The sequence below is a fragment of the Delphinus delphis genome, chromosome 11 (genome assembly GCF_949987515.2).
Source record: "Delphinus delphis chromosome 11, mDelDel1.2, whole genome shotgun sequence".
Taxonomy (NCBI): domain Eukaryota; kingdom Metazoa; phylum Chordata; class Mammalia; order Artiodactyla; family Delphinidae; genus Delphinus; species Delphinus delphis.
Window position 1 is genome coordinate 63,050,889 of NC_082693.1, and position 18,857 is coordinate 63,069,745.

Below are 18,857 nucleotides of genomic sequence, written 5' to 3' on the forward strand. Positions count from 1 at the left end.
TTAATTTTTTTTTTAAACAAACTGGTAGAAAGCTGTCTTTATTAACTAGTATAAGTATTGTGTGGAGGTTAAGCAGTGTTCCAAAGTACTGAATCAGTTGGAAGAAAGATTTTCTTATTAAATATTTGTGTTACGAATATATTTGGAATAAAATTATATGTAACTAAAAATGCAATATTTTAAGATGTTTGCTTAGAATTATGAAAATTATAATCTTACTTAAGAGCAATTATAATCAAAAAGCTTCCTCACAAGAAAATACTGGTTTTAATATGCTTCAAACACCCTTTAATCCTTCTGCCCCCATCTGTTATTACAAACATGTTGCTTGTGCTACCTTAAAATGTAAACGAGGGTGTATTCCATTAGAAGGACTTCTTTTCTATATGAACACAAAAGAGAGAGGTTAATAGATGCAATAATTCTGATGGATGATTCTTATAAGAGGCCCCTAAAAAGAAACAATCAATCAAACATATAGGTTCTAGCTCTTATTACAGAACAACAGATGTCAGGGCTTCTTAAGAAAATGTGTGCCCATCACAGAATACTGCTGAGCTCTACCCCGTTTGAAACTAATAAAAACACAGTTGCAATGCCAGCTATGTAAGCTAGGGAGGAATTCAGTGGAAAAGTGAGATATCAGAAATGCTTTCAAGTCCTTTGAAATTGTAAGTGCATTTGAATGTTATGCCGTGAGCAGGGAGGCTGCATGAAGTGATTCTGTTTCTAAAGGTAGTTATAAAGAATCTGAACTACAGGATTCAAGAAACACTACTGGTGATTTTGAAAAACCATATAAAGCTAAAGTTAGGAAGAACTGCATTCCAGAGTGGTTCAAAAATGGCACATGATTTCAGAGTAATTTAAATAATTTTAAACTCTTATATATACTTGATTTTACAGTCTAATAGTTAGTATCTTAGTTTTAAAAAACAATAAAAAGGCAACTTCACTACTTCCATGCTTTGTTGGGAGTTTTGCTTGTCATGGTAGAAAATAAAAGAAGAAAGTAAAAGAGAAAATCTTAACAGTTCGTGTTTCAACCCTGTTCAACTCCATTTTTTGAGAGTTTTTTCTAACCTTTAGCCTTTCCAGATTTTCTCTTAACAAGCATTTTAAGTAACGGCATGAATTTTAGGAATTCTCAAAATATTTTCTGCTATAATTTAAATGTATGCAGAATCTGGCAATACAGTGATCTGTTCATTTCTTGAGTGAATAGGTAAAGCATATTTAATCATTGGAAAGTAGAAACACCTTTCTGACTCAATTTTTTTCTCACGTAGTTCTTCATCTCAAAGAAGAAGTTCCTTTAGCAACCAATGAAATCAATTGGTGAAGCAGGTGTAATGGACAGATGTCTTAATGTGCTGCCTGCCTGGGACAGCACAGTCTATTGGAAAAAAACAGAAAGTAAAGATGCCAGAACAGAGTAATACATTAGTGTCACATTTAGAGAGGTTCATGCGTTGCTCTGGGGGACACAGAGATGATTCTACATAGATCAGTGGGGTTAAGGATGGCTTCTGAGAGATGTGAATAGGAGTGAGGATCATTTCTGAAGAATTTCAACTGCAGAAAAGTTAGCCTAGCCAAAAATTTTAAAGAAGGGCCTGCCATGGTTTTCCCTGTAGAATTAAACACATCAGCTTATACTTGAACTATAAAACTTTCTTTCAGCTCATGGTCTGTGCCTACATATTGGCAAAGGAACGTACAGTGGAGAATATAAAACTATTGCAGTTCTATTTTTAATAGCCCAGTATGGATCTGTAATCCATCAATTATATAAAGTTTTCCTTAAAGAAACTTATCTTTTCATTCTACTTCTCTGGAGTGTGCGTTTCTATACTCGAAGGCCCATTTTGTGGACTATTTAGTATCTGTTTTGTTGTCTTAAGTTTGCTATTTCAAGCTTTAAGCCGTTGTTACTCCCGTAAATTCTAGTGATTCAAGATTTCTATGAGCAAGTTCATGTTGACCCAATCAACTGCCTTCATGTCTTCATAGAAGCTGATTATATCCCCTTTGTTTTCCTAAGTGGAGATATTATCTTTGCAACCCTGTCTCCTGTAGCAGCCTGCTTTTCCTCTGAATCACAAGCAGTATGTCATATAAGAGAAATGAGAAGGTAGTTGTAGGCACTGCCTGAATGATGAGTAGTTCTTATGCATTACTAATGGCAACTTGAGAACTACTTAGAATAACACTTAGCACCAGATAAAGTGATCAACCTTCCAGGAGATGGAAGCTCTGTAATTGAACTGGAATAACCGGTAAACACTACATCCCTTTCTTTTCAGCTTGATGTGTCATATTTTGGTAAGTGAACATAATCATTTACTACATATCTGATGCTATACTTGAGCAAATTCATAGTAAAACCTTTGACTCATGAGTTACATAGAACCAGTCAGAGGCCAGATGTAATATTGTTATATACCTGTAGTGTTTTTTAATGTCACATAACCTACTATAACAACAGTGTATTGAGATAAAATATTGGATTGTGCTTTTTGTTCGTTTGTAGGGTTTTCTTCTTTTTTGGTTTTAAGGTTCATTAGTGTGATTTTGTTTTTCTTCAAACTTTTTGCTTGTGATGATATGGATAGTCTAGGCAAGAAGCTTGGGTCACTTAGGGTATTATCTCATAGGATTCTTACAAATATTAAATAACAATATGAGATAAAGTGTTTAGAGAACTGCCTGGCACACAGTAATCACTCAGTAGCATTCTTTTTAGGGCATTATAATGAAATAATATCGCTCCATAGGTCAGTTACCTTTACTTTTCTCCAAGCAGATTTATCCTAGGTAGCCTATAAATGATCAATAAAAACTGAACAACACTACTAGAAAACTAGCTCAAAGTCTATGACCTAAATATTACATGAACCAAGTATGTCAGCTTTGTAAAGCGATTGGAAAATGTGGCGTCTGTGAGTCTGTTTGGGGCAAGGAAGCAGGGAGTTGGCCTGTGTGTGTTCTCAGTCCTAATCTATATAGGATATTCTGAAAGCAAGCTGTCATTCAAACTTTTTAAAAGAATTGGCTTATAGGAACAATGAATTTATTTCATAAGCTTTGGTAATAAATAATTGTGTCGCTTAACTCTTCTATTATTGTTTCCCTGAAATCTATTCACCATACCACAGCCGAAGTGGTGTTTTGAAAATTCAGCTCTGATTAAGTTACTGCCCCCTCCTACCCTACTTATAGCTCTTTATTTATTTATTTATTTATTTATTTATTTATTTATTTATTTATTTTTGGCTGTGTTGGGTCTTCGTTGCTGCACACGGGCTTTCTTTAGCTGCAGCGAGCGGGGGCTACTCTTCGTTGTGGTGCGCGGGCTTCTCATTGCAGTGACTTCTCTTGTGGAGCACAGGCTCTAGGCGCACAGGCTTCAGTAGTTGTGGTGCACAGGCTCAGTAGTTGTGGCTCGCGAGCTCTAGAGCACAGGCTCAGTATTTGTGACACACGGGCTTCATTGCTCCGTGGCATGTGGGATCCTCCCAGACCAGGGCTCGAACCCGTGTCCCCTACATTGGCAGATGGATTCTTAACCACTGTGCCACCAGGGAAGCCCCACTTATAGCTTTTTAATGATTTTATAAAGTTTAAGAAAAACAGGCCAAAGTCCTTGCTGTGACTTACAGGGACCTCTGGGATCTGAATCCTCCTTACCTTCCCAGCCTAGGGCTCCTCACTCACACTGTGCTTTCTGTGGTTCAGTGGCCCTGATCATGGGCTCGACATGTCAGAAAATTTGCACATGCTGAACCACCCCCCTGGAATGCTTTTCCCTACAAGGCCTTGCTCAAGTAATTTTTAATTCTAAGTTTGATCTCAACACAGTGCCTGGCACATAATAAGTGCTCCAAAATATAGGTAGCATAAATGAAAAAGTGGATGGTTAATGGAACATGTACTGTCTCAGAAGCTCTGTAATAAAGGATAATTTGAAATTTTTTTCACTAGCAGTTTTCCCTTTATGTCACTTTATATTAGAATAAAGTTCAAACTCAATTTAAATATTCCCTTCTTTGGATTCACATTCATGTATCTGAATTGTTAAAAGATTCTTACCATGTTAGTAGAGAAAAAAGTCTTTTATCTGCTAGTTTATTCTTTTCAGATTTAGGGTTAATACATTAATAAAGGGGGAAGGGGTAATACATTCTCTCTCTAGAATTTTGGAAGATTTTGAGAAAAGGTCCAAAACTTAGCTCACCAAAAATGGAATGACTGCATGTATCAAGCCTATATTGAATGGTAACAATTGTAATAGTGAATATGCTGTACATGATATAAAAACTGTCTTACAATTTGTGCTCTAAGGAAGATATTGTGAAACTATAGCCAGACAGAGATAACAAAGTAAAAAAAAAAAATCTTAAAAGGAGAAAAACCATACATGGAAGCTTCACAATAATAAGCTTTTGCAATTGCCCAAGTTCCCTCTCATAGCAGCCTTGGTTGATTAGAATGAGGAACTGTGAGTAAATAGAATTCCTTTGAAAGAAAAAGTGTTTGGGCTCCAGAAGCTGATGAATTTTCTTCTATTCTTAGGGTAGCAAAAAGAAAGAAAGGTAAAATTCTGAGCTTTACTCTCTATATAACAAGGTTGTTGTGACCAAATGAATGTGAAGAATTTAGAACACTGTACAATTCTAAACTATTGACATGAGTAATACTTTTTTGTTAACTATTAGTAATGTCAATGCATTCTGTACGCTACTGAGGAAATTGATTTATTTTATGTGCACTAAATAGAAGTGAGACCCAATTAGAAATGAGAAATTATTCCTAATCTTACTTCTAAACTTTAAAACATTTGTTCATAATTTTAAATCTTTCAAGATTTCATTATTCATTTTTCTCTCTCTCTACTTGTTAGTTTCACACATCTTGAAAAAGAATATTTGTTGTCTGAATTACTTCTTATAAAATAGAAATTAAATATTGTCTGACTCTTTTAAGCCTTTAAGAAATGTCTTTTTTTTTAGTTTATGAAGATGCTAGTTGGTGTATGTGGGTGTGTGTATCTAAACATTCCGAAATGTCCCACACTACTAATATGAGTAACAATTAGAAGTGCACATACAATAGTATTACTATGCTTATTCTCTGAGTTATTGTATATCATTATATTTTATTTCATTGTCCATTCTATGTGTTCTCACTCTGTCTCTGAAGGAACACTGTCAAGAGATATACTTTGAATCTGTAACTTACTTGGTTTCTTGACCACACACTCTACTTTTAGAAGTTTCTTCTACTTTGTCTTTCAACACACTGCTCCCTTCTTTTGCCTATTCTTGGGTATATTACATTTTCTCTGTCCATCTTTTATTAAATGTTGGTTTTCTTCAATGGTAGTCAGCCATTTCCTCTTCCTACATTTCATGTGTTCACTGAGAGATTTCACCTATTCCCTTAGCTTGTTTTTACATCTCTACAAACAATCTCAAATCTCTATTCTCAGCTCCCAAATTTTTTTTTTATTCCTTAGTTTTGCAAATTAGAGAGGGTAGTTAAGAGTGTGGACTTTGAAGACAAAATGCTTGGGTATAAATGTGAGCTTTACTTATCAGTTAGGTGACCTTGTGCAAGTTATTTAATATCTTTGTGCCCCAGTTTCTTGTATTCCATGGTATGGCTGTGAGAGTTAGCCATAGAATAGAATAGTTAGCCATTGGAATAGAACCTGACACATAATAAGTCTTCTATTAAGTGCTCTGTTAGATTTGTTGTGCTGTCATTGTCATTACTGATTGAGCAGGTAGCATGAGCAGGGAGACATAATACTGAGCAGAGGAAACAGGACCTGACCCCTGCTCTCCCCTGGAGCATATAGTCTATAATCCTCTTTTTAGCTTCCCACTAGATTTGTGTGCTTGGTTGGCCTCCTGGTATTTCCAATACAAGATATTTAAATCCAAAACAAGAACATGCTTCCCCCTCAAATCTGCATCCAGTCCTCATAACACTTAACATCTTTACAAGGGTCACCTGGTAAATTGAACATTACTTCAATTACATTTTACAGGAAACAACTTTCTGAATGTCTCACAGGTGTGACATTGGTCAACCACTTGCCAGTGATCCCACAGCATAAGTCCTGGAGCTGACACTTGGACCAAGATTGTTCTTCAGGCCCTTTCTGTATGAGTCACTGCCAAAGATACCATGTTTCCTGGAACCTGGTAGAACATCAATACATATTCTTGAACTAAATGAATGGAATGAACCCTAATTTATTAATTCAGAGTTTACATTTTGACTGTCTATTTTATGTTCTGTTAGAAGACAGGGAAGTGGGAAGGGACCAGTATTTTCTGAGCAGGAAACATTTATATACCTTAATCATTCGTTTGTCATCCTTCACCTCATTCTGTCCTTGTAACTCTAAGACTGGTACCATTATCACCATTTTAAAGATGAGAAAACTCGGGAGTTTGAACAATTCTCTTAAGATTCCTGAGCTGGTACATGTTAAAGTCACAATTTAATTCCAAACCTGTCTAATTCTAAGGACCCGCAATCTTTTTACTATGCCATCTTGCCTATTTACTTTGCCTGACAATCTATGGAAAATAGTTTCCTCTTACACCATAGTTTTAGCTTTTCACAACATATATGTCGAGCACTCGGTCATATCACTTGTTTCAGATTAAGTCAGAATAAAAACATTGACAAGGTAAGTCACCTATCTGTTTATTTACAGAACCTTAGACAGAATCCAGAGGTATGAGTCAAAAACTTAAGGATGTGAATTAATCCCCTATTATATATTTTTGATATCATATTGGAGAAGGTACTTATTCCTCCTGCATTCTTTTTATACATATAAAACACTCAAAAAAGTTAATATTCATAAAAGCCTTTTCTTGCTAATAACTATTGAGAGAAATTTAAGTGAAATAATCATTGGCTTCTGATAACATATGACCATTAAGTCAATATATGCTTCTACTCTCTTTAATTTTTCCAGTATATTATTGAACAATTCCTTGTTCAAAAACTAAATATCAAGGATAACAAGTAAGATATTTGAGCTAATATTTGAGCATAAACTATTAAGGACAATGATGTAGTTTTATTTTCTTGTGTTACAGTAGAGAAGGGCATCTTAGCCAGACTAGCACAGTGATGACATATTTTCTGAACTGTTTTTTCTCACATTGTCTTATGCTTAATTTAACAAATATTTATTAAGTGCATACTGTGGGCAAGGGGTCACTATGGAGGGTACAAAAGAGGCTAGAATATCATTTCTCCCCTTGAGGAATTCATAATCTGATGGCAAAAGCAGACTTGTATGTAATCAACTGCAGTATCTGGAAGAAAAAAGTACATCTTTTAATAACAACACAAAATACTCTGGTATTGTAAAAAGAGCAAGGCTAGAGGGCAGGGCATTGTGGAGCTTGGAATGAAGTGGCAGGATATTAAATGGAAGACATCAGTTATGAAGCTAAAGCACATATAGGCAATAACATGGTAAGAGTCTGGATTCGTCAGTGGACTGAGAGAGTAGAAGGTAAAGAATATCAGGGACATTTCAGGGGAAGAATCAATAATATGTGACACTTAATCAGATGTGGGAGTAGAAGTTAGGTGGAGTCAAAGATGAATTTCAGTTTTCTTATCAGATAATATGCCAGGGAACACAAAATAAGAAAAAGCGTAAGGGAAATGTGCAACATTTCATTTGAGGTTTGTGGGTTTAATATACCAGTAGGACATCTATAAGTAGATAGCCAGCAGGAGGAAATTTGGGTCTAGAATATAGTGAGGAGGAAGCAAAATAAGAAACTACAATAAAACACAAAACTACGGGAACCTCCTTGGTGGGGCAGTGGTTAAGAATCTGCCTGCTAATGCAGTAGACACAGGTTCGAACCCTGGTCCGGGAAGATCCCATATGCCACGGAGCAACTAAGCCCGTGTGCCACAACTACTGAGCCTACACTCTAGAGCCCGCGAGCCACAACTACTGAGCCCGTGTGCCACAACTACTGAGCCCGTGTGCCACAACTACTGAAGCCTGCGAGCCTAGAGCCCGTGCTCCACAAGAGAGGCCACCGCAATGAGAAGCCGGAACACTGCAACAAAGAGTAGCCCCCTCTCACCGCAACTAGAGAAAGCCCGCGTGCAGCAACAAAGACCCAATGCAGCCCAAAATAAATAAATAATAAATAAATAAATAATTTTAAAAATAAATAAAACTACAAAAACCAAAAACTACAAAGCCCAAAAAGTATGGGCATTAACACAGAACCAAAGTTTTGAAACAGTGGAATGGTGCTTAACAATCTCAATAATGCAGAGAAGTTGAAAATTGAGAATTAGGTGTTAGATTTGACAGCCATGAGATGCATGATGACTTTAGTATAATGAATGAGGAAGCCGGATTGCTGAAGGTTGAATAGATATATGGAAGTAAATGCAGAAAAGTTCACTATGAAAGTTTTATAATAAAGAGGAGAAAAGTGAGTAAGGGGTAAAAGGGTAGTTGATGTAAAATTAATATTTTGGCTTAGTATGGAGAAAAATGAACTTGTTTATAAACTAGTAAAAAACAAAAATAGAGAAGAAGAAGAAGAAAGATACTTAACTCAAGATCCATAGAGTAGGAGTCTATTTGGGACTTCAGGTTGATTTTGATCTCTTAAAAGCATAAACAAAATATTGAGTGTATGTAAATTTTTATTTGAAGAGTCATGAGATTCTCATAAGGATCTCTACTTCTCACTGCAACCTCCCAAAAATAAATTTTGGAATCTCTGAAATACACAGAGGGAAGATTTTATGGGCAATACCCAAGGAAGCAGGATGAAATGAATTCAAGGGGATGTATATTCTACACCATTTCATTGAAAATTTCATCTGTGAATCTCAAAGTGTTCCATGTATGTTTAAAACAAATTTGAAAAGAATAACTCATATCATCTCTTAATATACTCTGAATTCTGAAAGGAAAATAGACCTAAAAGGATCATCACTGTACACATTACCTAAGAGATAACTGAGCACTTGCCCAATCTGTGCCAGGCATAGTGCAGGGTGGACTCAAACAATTAGGCAGGACACCTAACGTAGAATTTAGTGGAACCATGCCAATGTGGGATTCAGTAATGGTTTAGCAGACAAACTATCTAAGCTAAAACATGAAGAACCCATTCATTCAAAAAATGTTTATAGAGTGCCCATATGAGCCAGATACTATCCCAGGTGCTGGTCTTCTGGGCACGAATAAGACAGGAATGTCTGCCTTCGTGCATTGTGGCAAGAGGGAGACAAAGTAAACAAATGGACAAATAAACAAAAGTCTATAATACCAGGTCTTGATAAGTGTTATAAAGAAAATATACGGGGCGGGGGTGGGTATAGTGGCAAAGGAAGACTTCCCTACAAAGGTGACATTTGATAAAAGACTGGAATAAACAGAGGAAATGAGCCATGTAAATATCCAGGAAAGATCATGGGTGGTAGAGAGAACAAAGGCCCTGGGTAGGAACATGGTCTGTTGAGCTGGAGGAATCGCCAGTGTGTCCAGAACAGACTGAGGAAGACAGATGAGGAGAGTATATGAGGCCAGAAAAGACTTATGAGCCATGTTAAGGAGTTGAAATAGGAATAAGTCAAGTGAGGATTGGAGGGAGTAGCTTGACTTATTTGACTCCTTATTGAAGTTTGACTCCTTATTGAAGGAGAGTGTAGAGAAATGAAGTTGGAGGTGGGGATAAAAGTATTACCATTTTCATAGGATAGAAAGGACTTGATGAATGGTTTACTACCAGCTAGCCGTCAACAATACACGAGAAACCCAAGGTTTGCAGATCAAAGACATCACTAGATAATTTCATCATCCAAGATTCTCTACCAAGAGATACCAATTGTTTTTCTTTATACAAGACACTGTATTGAGTACAATGCTTTAGATTGAAATGGGTATATTCTAATATAGTAGCTTTAGATCATTTTATAAATTTTCTTACTTTGCAGAGCCTAAAGTTCTGAGAGTTTCCAAAGTAAACATATTTCACTGATTTATATGTACATATTTTAAAGAACATGAAAATAAAGTAGACTGATTTTTTTAGTTATTCTAAAATTGGTTTTAAACTTTATAATATTTCTAACTTCGATTTTTTGAGTGGTTCTCTTTAGTACATAATGTTTTTACAAATATAGAATAATTCTAGGAACTAAAAATAAGTACCCTATTCTCCCTTCCCCCATATAACTGATGGACTCAAAATGTTAGTGATTCTTGGCTAGCTTTAGTTGTTGTAAAGTATGTGCTTTTACATCTGATTTAAGAAACAGGTAAATGTTTATTTAATCGTTCAGTTGAGATTGATACAGTTGTCTTCTACTTACGCTATCTTCTTATTGCCCAAATCATACATAGAAGATATGTAATTTTTTTTAAATATAGGTAATTTATGAAGTTTAGAATGAGAAGTTTATGGTTACTACTGCATGAGCAAGCTATTTCAATGGAGGCTTCCTTGTTCTATTGCATCGTACTTGCTTAAGTCTGGGTTTTCTCATATCTGGGTTCTTATGACACTGACAATGTAATGTTAAAAATGTGGGACTAAATATTTTGTGCAAAATAAACTGTTATACCATAAAGTTTTTTTTACAGTTTACTTCATTTATCTGTTTATTGATAGGCTCTTTTCTCATCAAAGTTGAAAGCCTCTTTTGTAAATTATAAAAAATTTTATTGTGACCTGGTTCATTTAGTACTTATTTAGATGAAAAAAGCTTGAACTTGATAATAATACAGAGCCATTCAAACAAGGTCAGTATACTCTGCCTTCGTTATTACAGTTAATTTTTCATGACTTTTGTTGTCTTTTTATGAAAGTTTACATCTTTTACAATTTCTTACATTTTAAATACATTTTCTAAAATATTTACTATGTATATATTTGTTCATGTCTTTATTTTTGTATTTGGCACTCCAACATTTGCACTGGTATAGAATTTAGCAAATACAGTAGTAACAGAGTTTTAATTGAATTTTGCAAGAACTTAAGCAACATGAAAGCAGGGATCTGATCTGTCTTGTTTGCCTCTGTAACTTCAGACCCACAAAAGTGTCTAGCACAAGGTAGGTCCTCTATAAATATGTTAATGTAAAGGAGAGAAGAAAGAAGAGATAGAGGACAAGAGAAAGGGAAAGATGAATTAATAAGACAGTTTTTGTCCTGAAGAGACTTAGAGGCCAGATAAGGAAATATGACATGTGCGTAAAAACTAGAATAACAATACAGTGATGTACCCTCCAATATACCATAATTATATGTGCCTTCAGCATTCAAGAATGGGATTTAGGCTGAAGTGTTTTTAAATTTGAAGTTGTGTTAACTTGATATTAAAAAGAATAATGATGTTAGTAATGGTAACATTAACGCCAACGCAACAGAGCTTATTATATGCTAACATTTCAAGTAAATTAATTTATCCAATCCTCACAATAGCACTATTGGATAATTATTATTATTATATTTGGTTTTTTAGATGAAGGAATTGAGGATTATAACTAGGAAGTTCTAAAGACAGAACACAGTGACAACCAAAAAATAACAGCCTGGGCTTCCCTGGTGGCGCAGTGGTTGAGAGTCCGCCTGCCGATGCAGGGGACACGGCTTCGTGCCCCGGTCCAGGAAGATCCCACATGCCGCAGAGCGGCTGGGCCTGCGCGTCCGGAGCCTGTGCTCCGCAACGGGAGAGACCACAACAGTGAGAGGCCCGCGTACCGAAATAACAGTCTGTGAAAGCTCAATTCAGTCCTTTACTGGAAATATCACTCAAAAAAAACCTTTTTTTTTTTTTTTTTGGCGGTACGCGGGCCTCTCACTGTTGTGGCCTCTCCCGTTGCGGAGCACAGCCTCCGGACGCGCAGGCTCAGCGGCCATGGCTCACGGGCCTTGCCACTCCGCGGCATGTGGGATCTTCCCGGGCCGGGGCACGAACCCGTGTCTTCTGCATCAGCAGGCGGACTCTCAACCACTGCGCCACCAGGGAAGCCCCGAAAACCTTTTTTTCATACAGCATTTATTTTTGTATTTTACTTTCATTAATTTTTTTCCTTAAGTTGGATTTATAGTAAAATAGTAATAGTTATAAATAAGTATAACAATATAAATATTATTTCAACTATTTAAAAGCTCCAATTTATTAAATAACACAAATGTTAATTATACTTCTTTGAAAAATTTATTGAAAGGGTATCCATTTTATTTATTTTTTAACTGAAGTATAGTTGATTTACAATTTTGTGCCAACTTCTGTACAGCAAAGTGACTCGGTTATACACCTATATACAGTCTTTTTTTATATTTTCCATTATGGATTACCAGAGAATATTGATTATATCAATAGTTCCCTGTGCTATACATTAGGACCTTGTTGTTTATCCACTCTAAATTGTAGTAGTTTGCATCTACCAACCCCAAACTGAAAGAGTAGCTTTGAAACAAGCAGCTAAAGAAAATCTAAGAACATGTCAGTGTTCTGCTGATTCTAGCATTTTGTCTCTAGATTTCTAACCTCATCTACGAATTATTGCTTATTCTCTTTCCCTGCTCCACTCATACATGTAAGAAAGTCTGCTAGAACTTGAGCTGTGCAGATTGCTGTGCAGAATAAAATGTTAATCTCTTGGCTTATTCAGTCCAAGAATGATTGTAATATACTTACAATGATTGTAATAAATAGAGACTGTGACTGACTCAGATAGTGGCACAAAATTAATTACCTGTCTTTAGTCTTATATAATGCATTTTATATATATACATATATATATATATATAATATTTAGGAAAAGCACACAAGCATGGAAGATACATATATAATGCACTATATATAATATAATTAATATATATTATATATACATGATATATATAATATATAATGCATTATATATACGTGCCTTCCATGCTTGTGTGTTTTTCCTAGATCTGTTCTCCCAGTGACTTTTACCTGCACTTCAGATCAGAGTTCACCTAAATTCCCACAGTGGTCAAGTATTGCTAGTGTTGCTAGTTTGTTATCTAGTAGTTAGCATACCACTAACAGTGGTCAGTAGATGATGGCATAAAAAAATGGATCATGTGCATCATGGCCAGTTTTAGCAAATCTCTAGACTAGATTCCTTTCCTAACTAAAGTTATCTTATAAAGAGGTCCAAACGTATTTTGAATAATTTAAAATCAAACCTGAAAATACATTTACAAAAGAAAACAGAAATATGTTCATTTGTCCTCAATAACAAAGGAATAGAGAAACTGAAGGCAATCAGTTGAACCAAAACAGGTTGTTAAAATTCACAGTGTGTTCTATGTTGAAATTTTAGAAATAAAAAAGAAAAAGATGAAAGCAGATGCACTGTTTTGTGGATTAAATCAGACAAGAGAGCCAAGGCTTTCAAACTCCTTCTTCTGTCCAATTTACAAAGAATAATGATATAAAATTCTTTGTAGCTTTTATCCCACATTGACTAATATGGTAAAAGATTTCTCCCTGGCATTTTTTTGCTTTAAAAAAATCCAAATAAATTTTAATTCTAACTGAAGTCCTTCCACATTCTATGTTTCGAATACAATTTGCAAACATTTTGTCTTAAATTATTTTTTAATAGGGAAAAAATTTTTGAATGGTGCAAGAGCCTACCTCTCCTGCTTTCTCCCCCACTTTTTGCCTTTGCACATTGCAAACAAGATTCTTCTTACGCAATTATCTTACAGGGCATCTTGGCATAAGGATATTCAAATGTAATTATTCTTTACATTTTCATGTCTCAGGTAATTTGGCTGGTATATTGTCTGTGATTTGCTTATACATAAGGTCAAAAACCTGACCCCTGTTGGTAATACATCATAAACTAATCATTTATATTTTCTTTGCCAAGGTTCACTGAACCATTTAACTTACACTGACTACTGCAACATTAACTTTTTCATATTAAAGCAGTATTCAAATTAACGTTTTTAAATTACACTATAAAAAAGTGAATTTGCGTAAGTAAAAATTAAGGGCACCGTAAGCAAATAAGTTGGGCAGTTTTTCTTGGGAAAACTGTAGCTTAAGCACATTCCTCTAGATTATTTAAGCTGTTTGTTGTGTTACAATAATTTGTATCTAACCCAGTAAAATTTATAGTACATGTGTTCAATGGAAGAAAATAATTGATAAATTAAACATCTCACTCTGTGGAAGCAGTCTATTAAAATTGCTAACTTATTAGATATTTTGTCTATGAGCTTTTATGAATTCATCTATATCATAAAAATATAATCTTTTAATATTACAAAATTTGAAGTACATATATTTGGTTAATTCCTCTAAGTTCCCCTGTCAAATAAATGGTACCAGAGAGCCCTTTATCTGTATCCATTTCTAAATTGATAATAACTAAAAGGATTTAGAGTTTTGTGAAAATAACAAGAGAATTTACTGAAAAATGATTGACTCTTACCCTAAAATGAGTGAACCTAAAGTCTAAGAGAAGTACGTTAGGACAAATATATTTTGCTTTCAAGTTAGGTTCCTCATCTTTTATTTTTTTGTTCATTTACTTTGCCCAAAGAGGTTTATTTATACCTTTTCCATAAGCTACAATTATAAATACTTTTTTTTAAATTGAAATATTGTTGATTTACAATGTTGTGTTAGTTTCTGGTGTATAGCAAAGGATTCAGTTACGTATTTGTGTGTGTGTGTGTGTGTATACATATATATATTCTTTTTCATATTCTTTTCCATTATGGTTTATTATAGAATATTGAATATAGTTCCTTGTGCTATACAGTAGGACCTTGTTGTTTATCCGTTTTATATATAGTACTTTGTATCTGCTCATCCGAAACTCCTAATTTATCCCTCCCCACCCCCTTTGGTAACCATAAGTTTGTTTTCTATGCTTGAGTCTGTTTCTGTTTTGTAAATAAGTTCATTTGTATCATAGTTTAGATTCCACATATAAGTGATATCATATGATATTTGTCTTTCTCCTCCTGACTTACTTCACTTAGTATGATAATCTCTGGGTCCTTCCATGTTGCTGAAAATGCCATTAGTTCATTCTTTTTTCATAATTGAGTGGTATTGCACTCAGTTGTTACGGTAGTATCTTCTCTATCCATTCATCTGTCGATGGTCATTTAGGTGGCTTCCATGTCTTGGCTACTGTAATTAGTGGTGCTGTGAACACTGGGGTGCATGTATCTTTTCAATTTAGAGTTTTCTCCAGATATATGCCCTGGAGTGGGATTGCTAGATCATATGGCAACTCTGTTTTTAGTTTTTTAAGGAACCTCCATGCTGTCTTCCGTAGTAGATGCACCAATTTGCGTTCCTACCAACAACGTAGGAGGTTCCCTTTCTCCACATCCTCTCTAGCATTTATTACTTACAGACTTCTTAATGATGACCACTTTGACCGGTGTGAGGTGATGTCTCATTGTAGTTTTGATTGGCATTTCTCTAATACTTAGTGAAGTTGAGTATCTTTTCATGTGCCTGATGACCATTTGTATGTCTCCTTGGGAGAAATATCTGTTTAAGTCTTCTGCCCCCTTTTTGATCGGGTTGTTTGCTTTTTTGTTATTGAGTTGTATGAGCTCTTCATATATTTACAAATACTGTTTTGAATGACGAATCACCAGAAGCACATTTTATTAGTCTAATAAGCTCTACATTAGCATGCAAAGCTGACCTGGCATGAAAGTAATTTAGGGATAAAAATAATAGCAAATGATTGCTAGCATCAGGAGACAGTTTTCTAAATTATCCATTCATTTATACATTCAACATGTATTTGTTGAGCTACGACTGTATAGAATAGTAGCCAAATGGTGTTCTAGGCACTAGATATGCATCAATGAACCAAACTGAAAAAACCTCGAGCTCTTACAGATTTTTGAAGAGGTGGTCGTGGTGCCAGGAAGAAACAGACAAGCATATATGCAGCGTAATGATAAGTACTGGGAAGAAAAATACAGTATTACTGAAAAGTGAAGAAAACAAATAAACCTAGACCTATTCAACATCAGGGAGTCAGAAAATTAATTTTTAAATCAATACGATAAATTTCACTCCTATGAATAGGTAAAAGAAAGTTGTTGGTTTTTTTTTAATAGTGATAAATATCCTCACCCCAATCCATTCTCCAAAGAGTAACTAAAGGGAGTCGATGCTTCAGTGGCTTCCAGGGTCCCCTCACCTAGAACCCTCATCAGAGGCTGCCCCATGCCTGCCTCCAGCCTTGATACCCCCATGCCTCTCCATACTCACTACATTTCAACCACATGGACCCTTTGTGTCGTCCTTGTTCCTCAAGCATACGGAGCTCAGGACTTTACACATATATTGTCATATTTTGAATCTACCCCTTTACCCCATCCTACCCGTAAATCCAGCTAATTCCTGAATGTGATTTCTGCAAGGAAGCCAATTCTGGATGAAGCTCCCCTGCTCTCACTTTCCCGGCATCTTTACCTGTCCTTTTTGGAATTTATTACACGTAAAGTGTGTAATGACACATGCTCTGTATGTATGTTTTTATCATCTCTCTCTTTCATTAGCCTGCAGTCTCCGCGGGGCGAGGTGAGGTGGGCACTAGAGGCAGCCGTTTGTCTCCTTTGCCAGTGAGTGTTCAGTGTCTTGCACCCTGCCTGACACGAATAAGCATTTAGAAAATCACTTCTGAGAGAAAGAATGAATTTCTATAAAAAATGTCTTAAGTTTACAACCCATGGTTTTATGTAACACATTGCAAAGTGGGTTCTGGTGGGAGCTGGTAATATCCTTTTAAACCATGTGACTGAGCTAAATCTAGTTGAATCTTTTGTTTTTAAATCTGTGTTACATACTGTTTCTGCCCCGGACTCTGCTGGAAGTCTACTGCTTGCTTGTAGGCTCACAGTCCCAATGACAGATGTTTTTTAATCTTTGCTATTTGGCTTCCAAATGGGTATATATTACTAACTCATGTATTCTCACCAACATTTAGAAAATGACCCTGGGGGCTGTGCTCTGAGAAATCAGATACTTTCTGGGACCTGTAGCCATGGGAAAGAGGTTTTGAACGCTTTCTGGTGGGAAAAGCCATTTTATGCTTGGAACCATTGTTGAAAAGAAGATCCAATTGTGAAAAGCCACAGTTGTGTAAACTATTAAAAAATTCCAGGGAGTGACATAGATCAGGACTTTATTGTTTTATCCTCTTACTTCACATGTGTGTGAAGGGCACACACATAGATGTGCATAAACACACAGTGTTGGTGATGTTTTCTGCTTCATTCCACATGAGAACTTAGAATACTCCTAGAGGATGGGAAGAATCCTTTATCGATGCCTACCGCATCCTGCATCTCCATTGTGACACTTATCTATGTGTAGTAATAATTTATTTCCTTACCTGTCTCGCCAATTCTTTTAGAAGCAAGAAACTTTCATTTTTTCTCCCCAAAACCTGGCCAACAAAAAGACAGTCCACAATAGACACTCAATTAATATTCATTGAATGAATCGCAGATTATAAATAAGTACCTATAATGGAAATAGCCTGAGCTGGAGTCAACCTTCCCTTGTCTATCTCAGCCAGGCAAAATGGAGCTCAGAAACCACTCAGGGAATTACACTGTCTTATGCAGCATCTTCTCCTTTAAACCAACAGCTAAGGTTTTCCCAAACCCAGAAAACCCCCAAAAGATTTTCCTACATGGATTTATGCCAGAACGATTCTGGTCCATTAGTTGGCAAAGAGGACTCCATAATAACTTCAGAGGAACTGTAAAATTCTATTCAGAATATAATGAAAGCTGCGGGGGATTGTGTATTCATTTATCTTGAAGTAGGAAAGCTTGAATCCTCAAATAACAGGGTGTTGCCATATTAGCTTCCTCCAGAAAACTGAAACTTCAACTGTGAAGAGAGCAGAATGGTCTGATTAGTATCAGAGCTGCTGGAATCTGCAAAGCCTCCATTCTTAATTGGAGCTGCAAGATGCAGCTGATAACTTAAAGTCTCCCTCTGTGAGTTTCTGCATTCGTGGATGAATTCTGTTACTTTAGTGTTTTTGAGATTCCATATTCTAAAATCATTATTTAAAAATCTCAAATATAAGATAATACCATAGGTTGCCCTGTATCTAAGAATAAATAAATACAATAAAAGAGTATATTAAAGAAAACAGAAAGAATAAAAGGAAGAAGGAAAGAAAAGAAAAAAGAATGGAAAAGAAAGGAGGGAGAAGAAAAGGACAAAGGAAGCAAGGAAGGAAGGTACTATTAGAATATTTGATAGACCTCCTCCACAACTCAGATGTTTTTGTATGTGCAGTATTTCAATGTCCTTCCTAGGTACATACAATGCCTTCCTTTTTTATTAGCATGGCTGCAGCTGCTGTTGCTTGCAAAGAGGTTCACAAATCAAAATAGACTCAGTTAGCTTTTCAATAATTCTAAAATATGGGGGAACACTGCCAGAGAAGGACAGCACTCCAGTATCCTAAACAAGGAGTCTTGTCAGCAAAACAAAGTATGAATTGCTTAGAGATAATCCCCCCGGGTGGTAATTCCACTGGGTGCCTTCTGTGGCGGCACACGCTCTTTCTCCTCTACGGAGCAATGCCATAGAACAGGCTATGTCAGAAGAAATTGGAAAAAAGTTGCTTTCTTGAAACATTTCTTCTTCTAGATTTTTCTTTATGTCCACATGATTCATACCTCTTGGTTCTTAGCCTGGAGCACGTAGTGCAACCAGGAAATGAGGAAGCTAGAGCTGGCTGTGAATAATGAATGGGCCACATCAGCAAAAGTCTATAT

The 18,857-nt window shown here is 35.8% G+C and overlaps 1 protein-coding gene across 3 annotated transcripts in view; it reads left to right on the forward strand.

The window, feature by feature from the left end:
• Positions 1–18,857, forward strand: part of SYT1 (synaptotagmin 1) — a 533,541-nt gene that overhangs the window by 94,644 nt on the left and 420,040 nt on the right. The window lies entirely within an intron of this gene.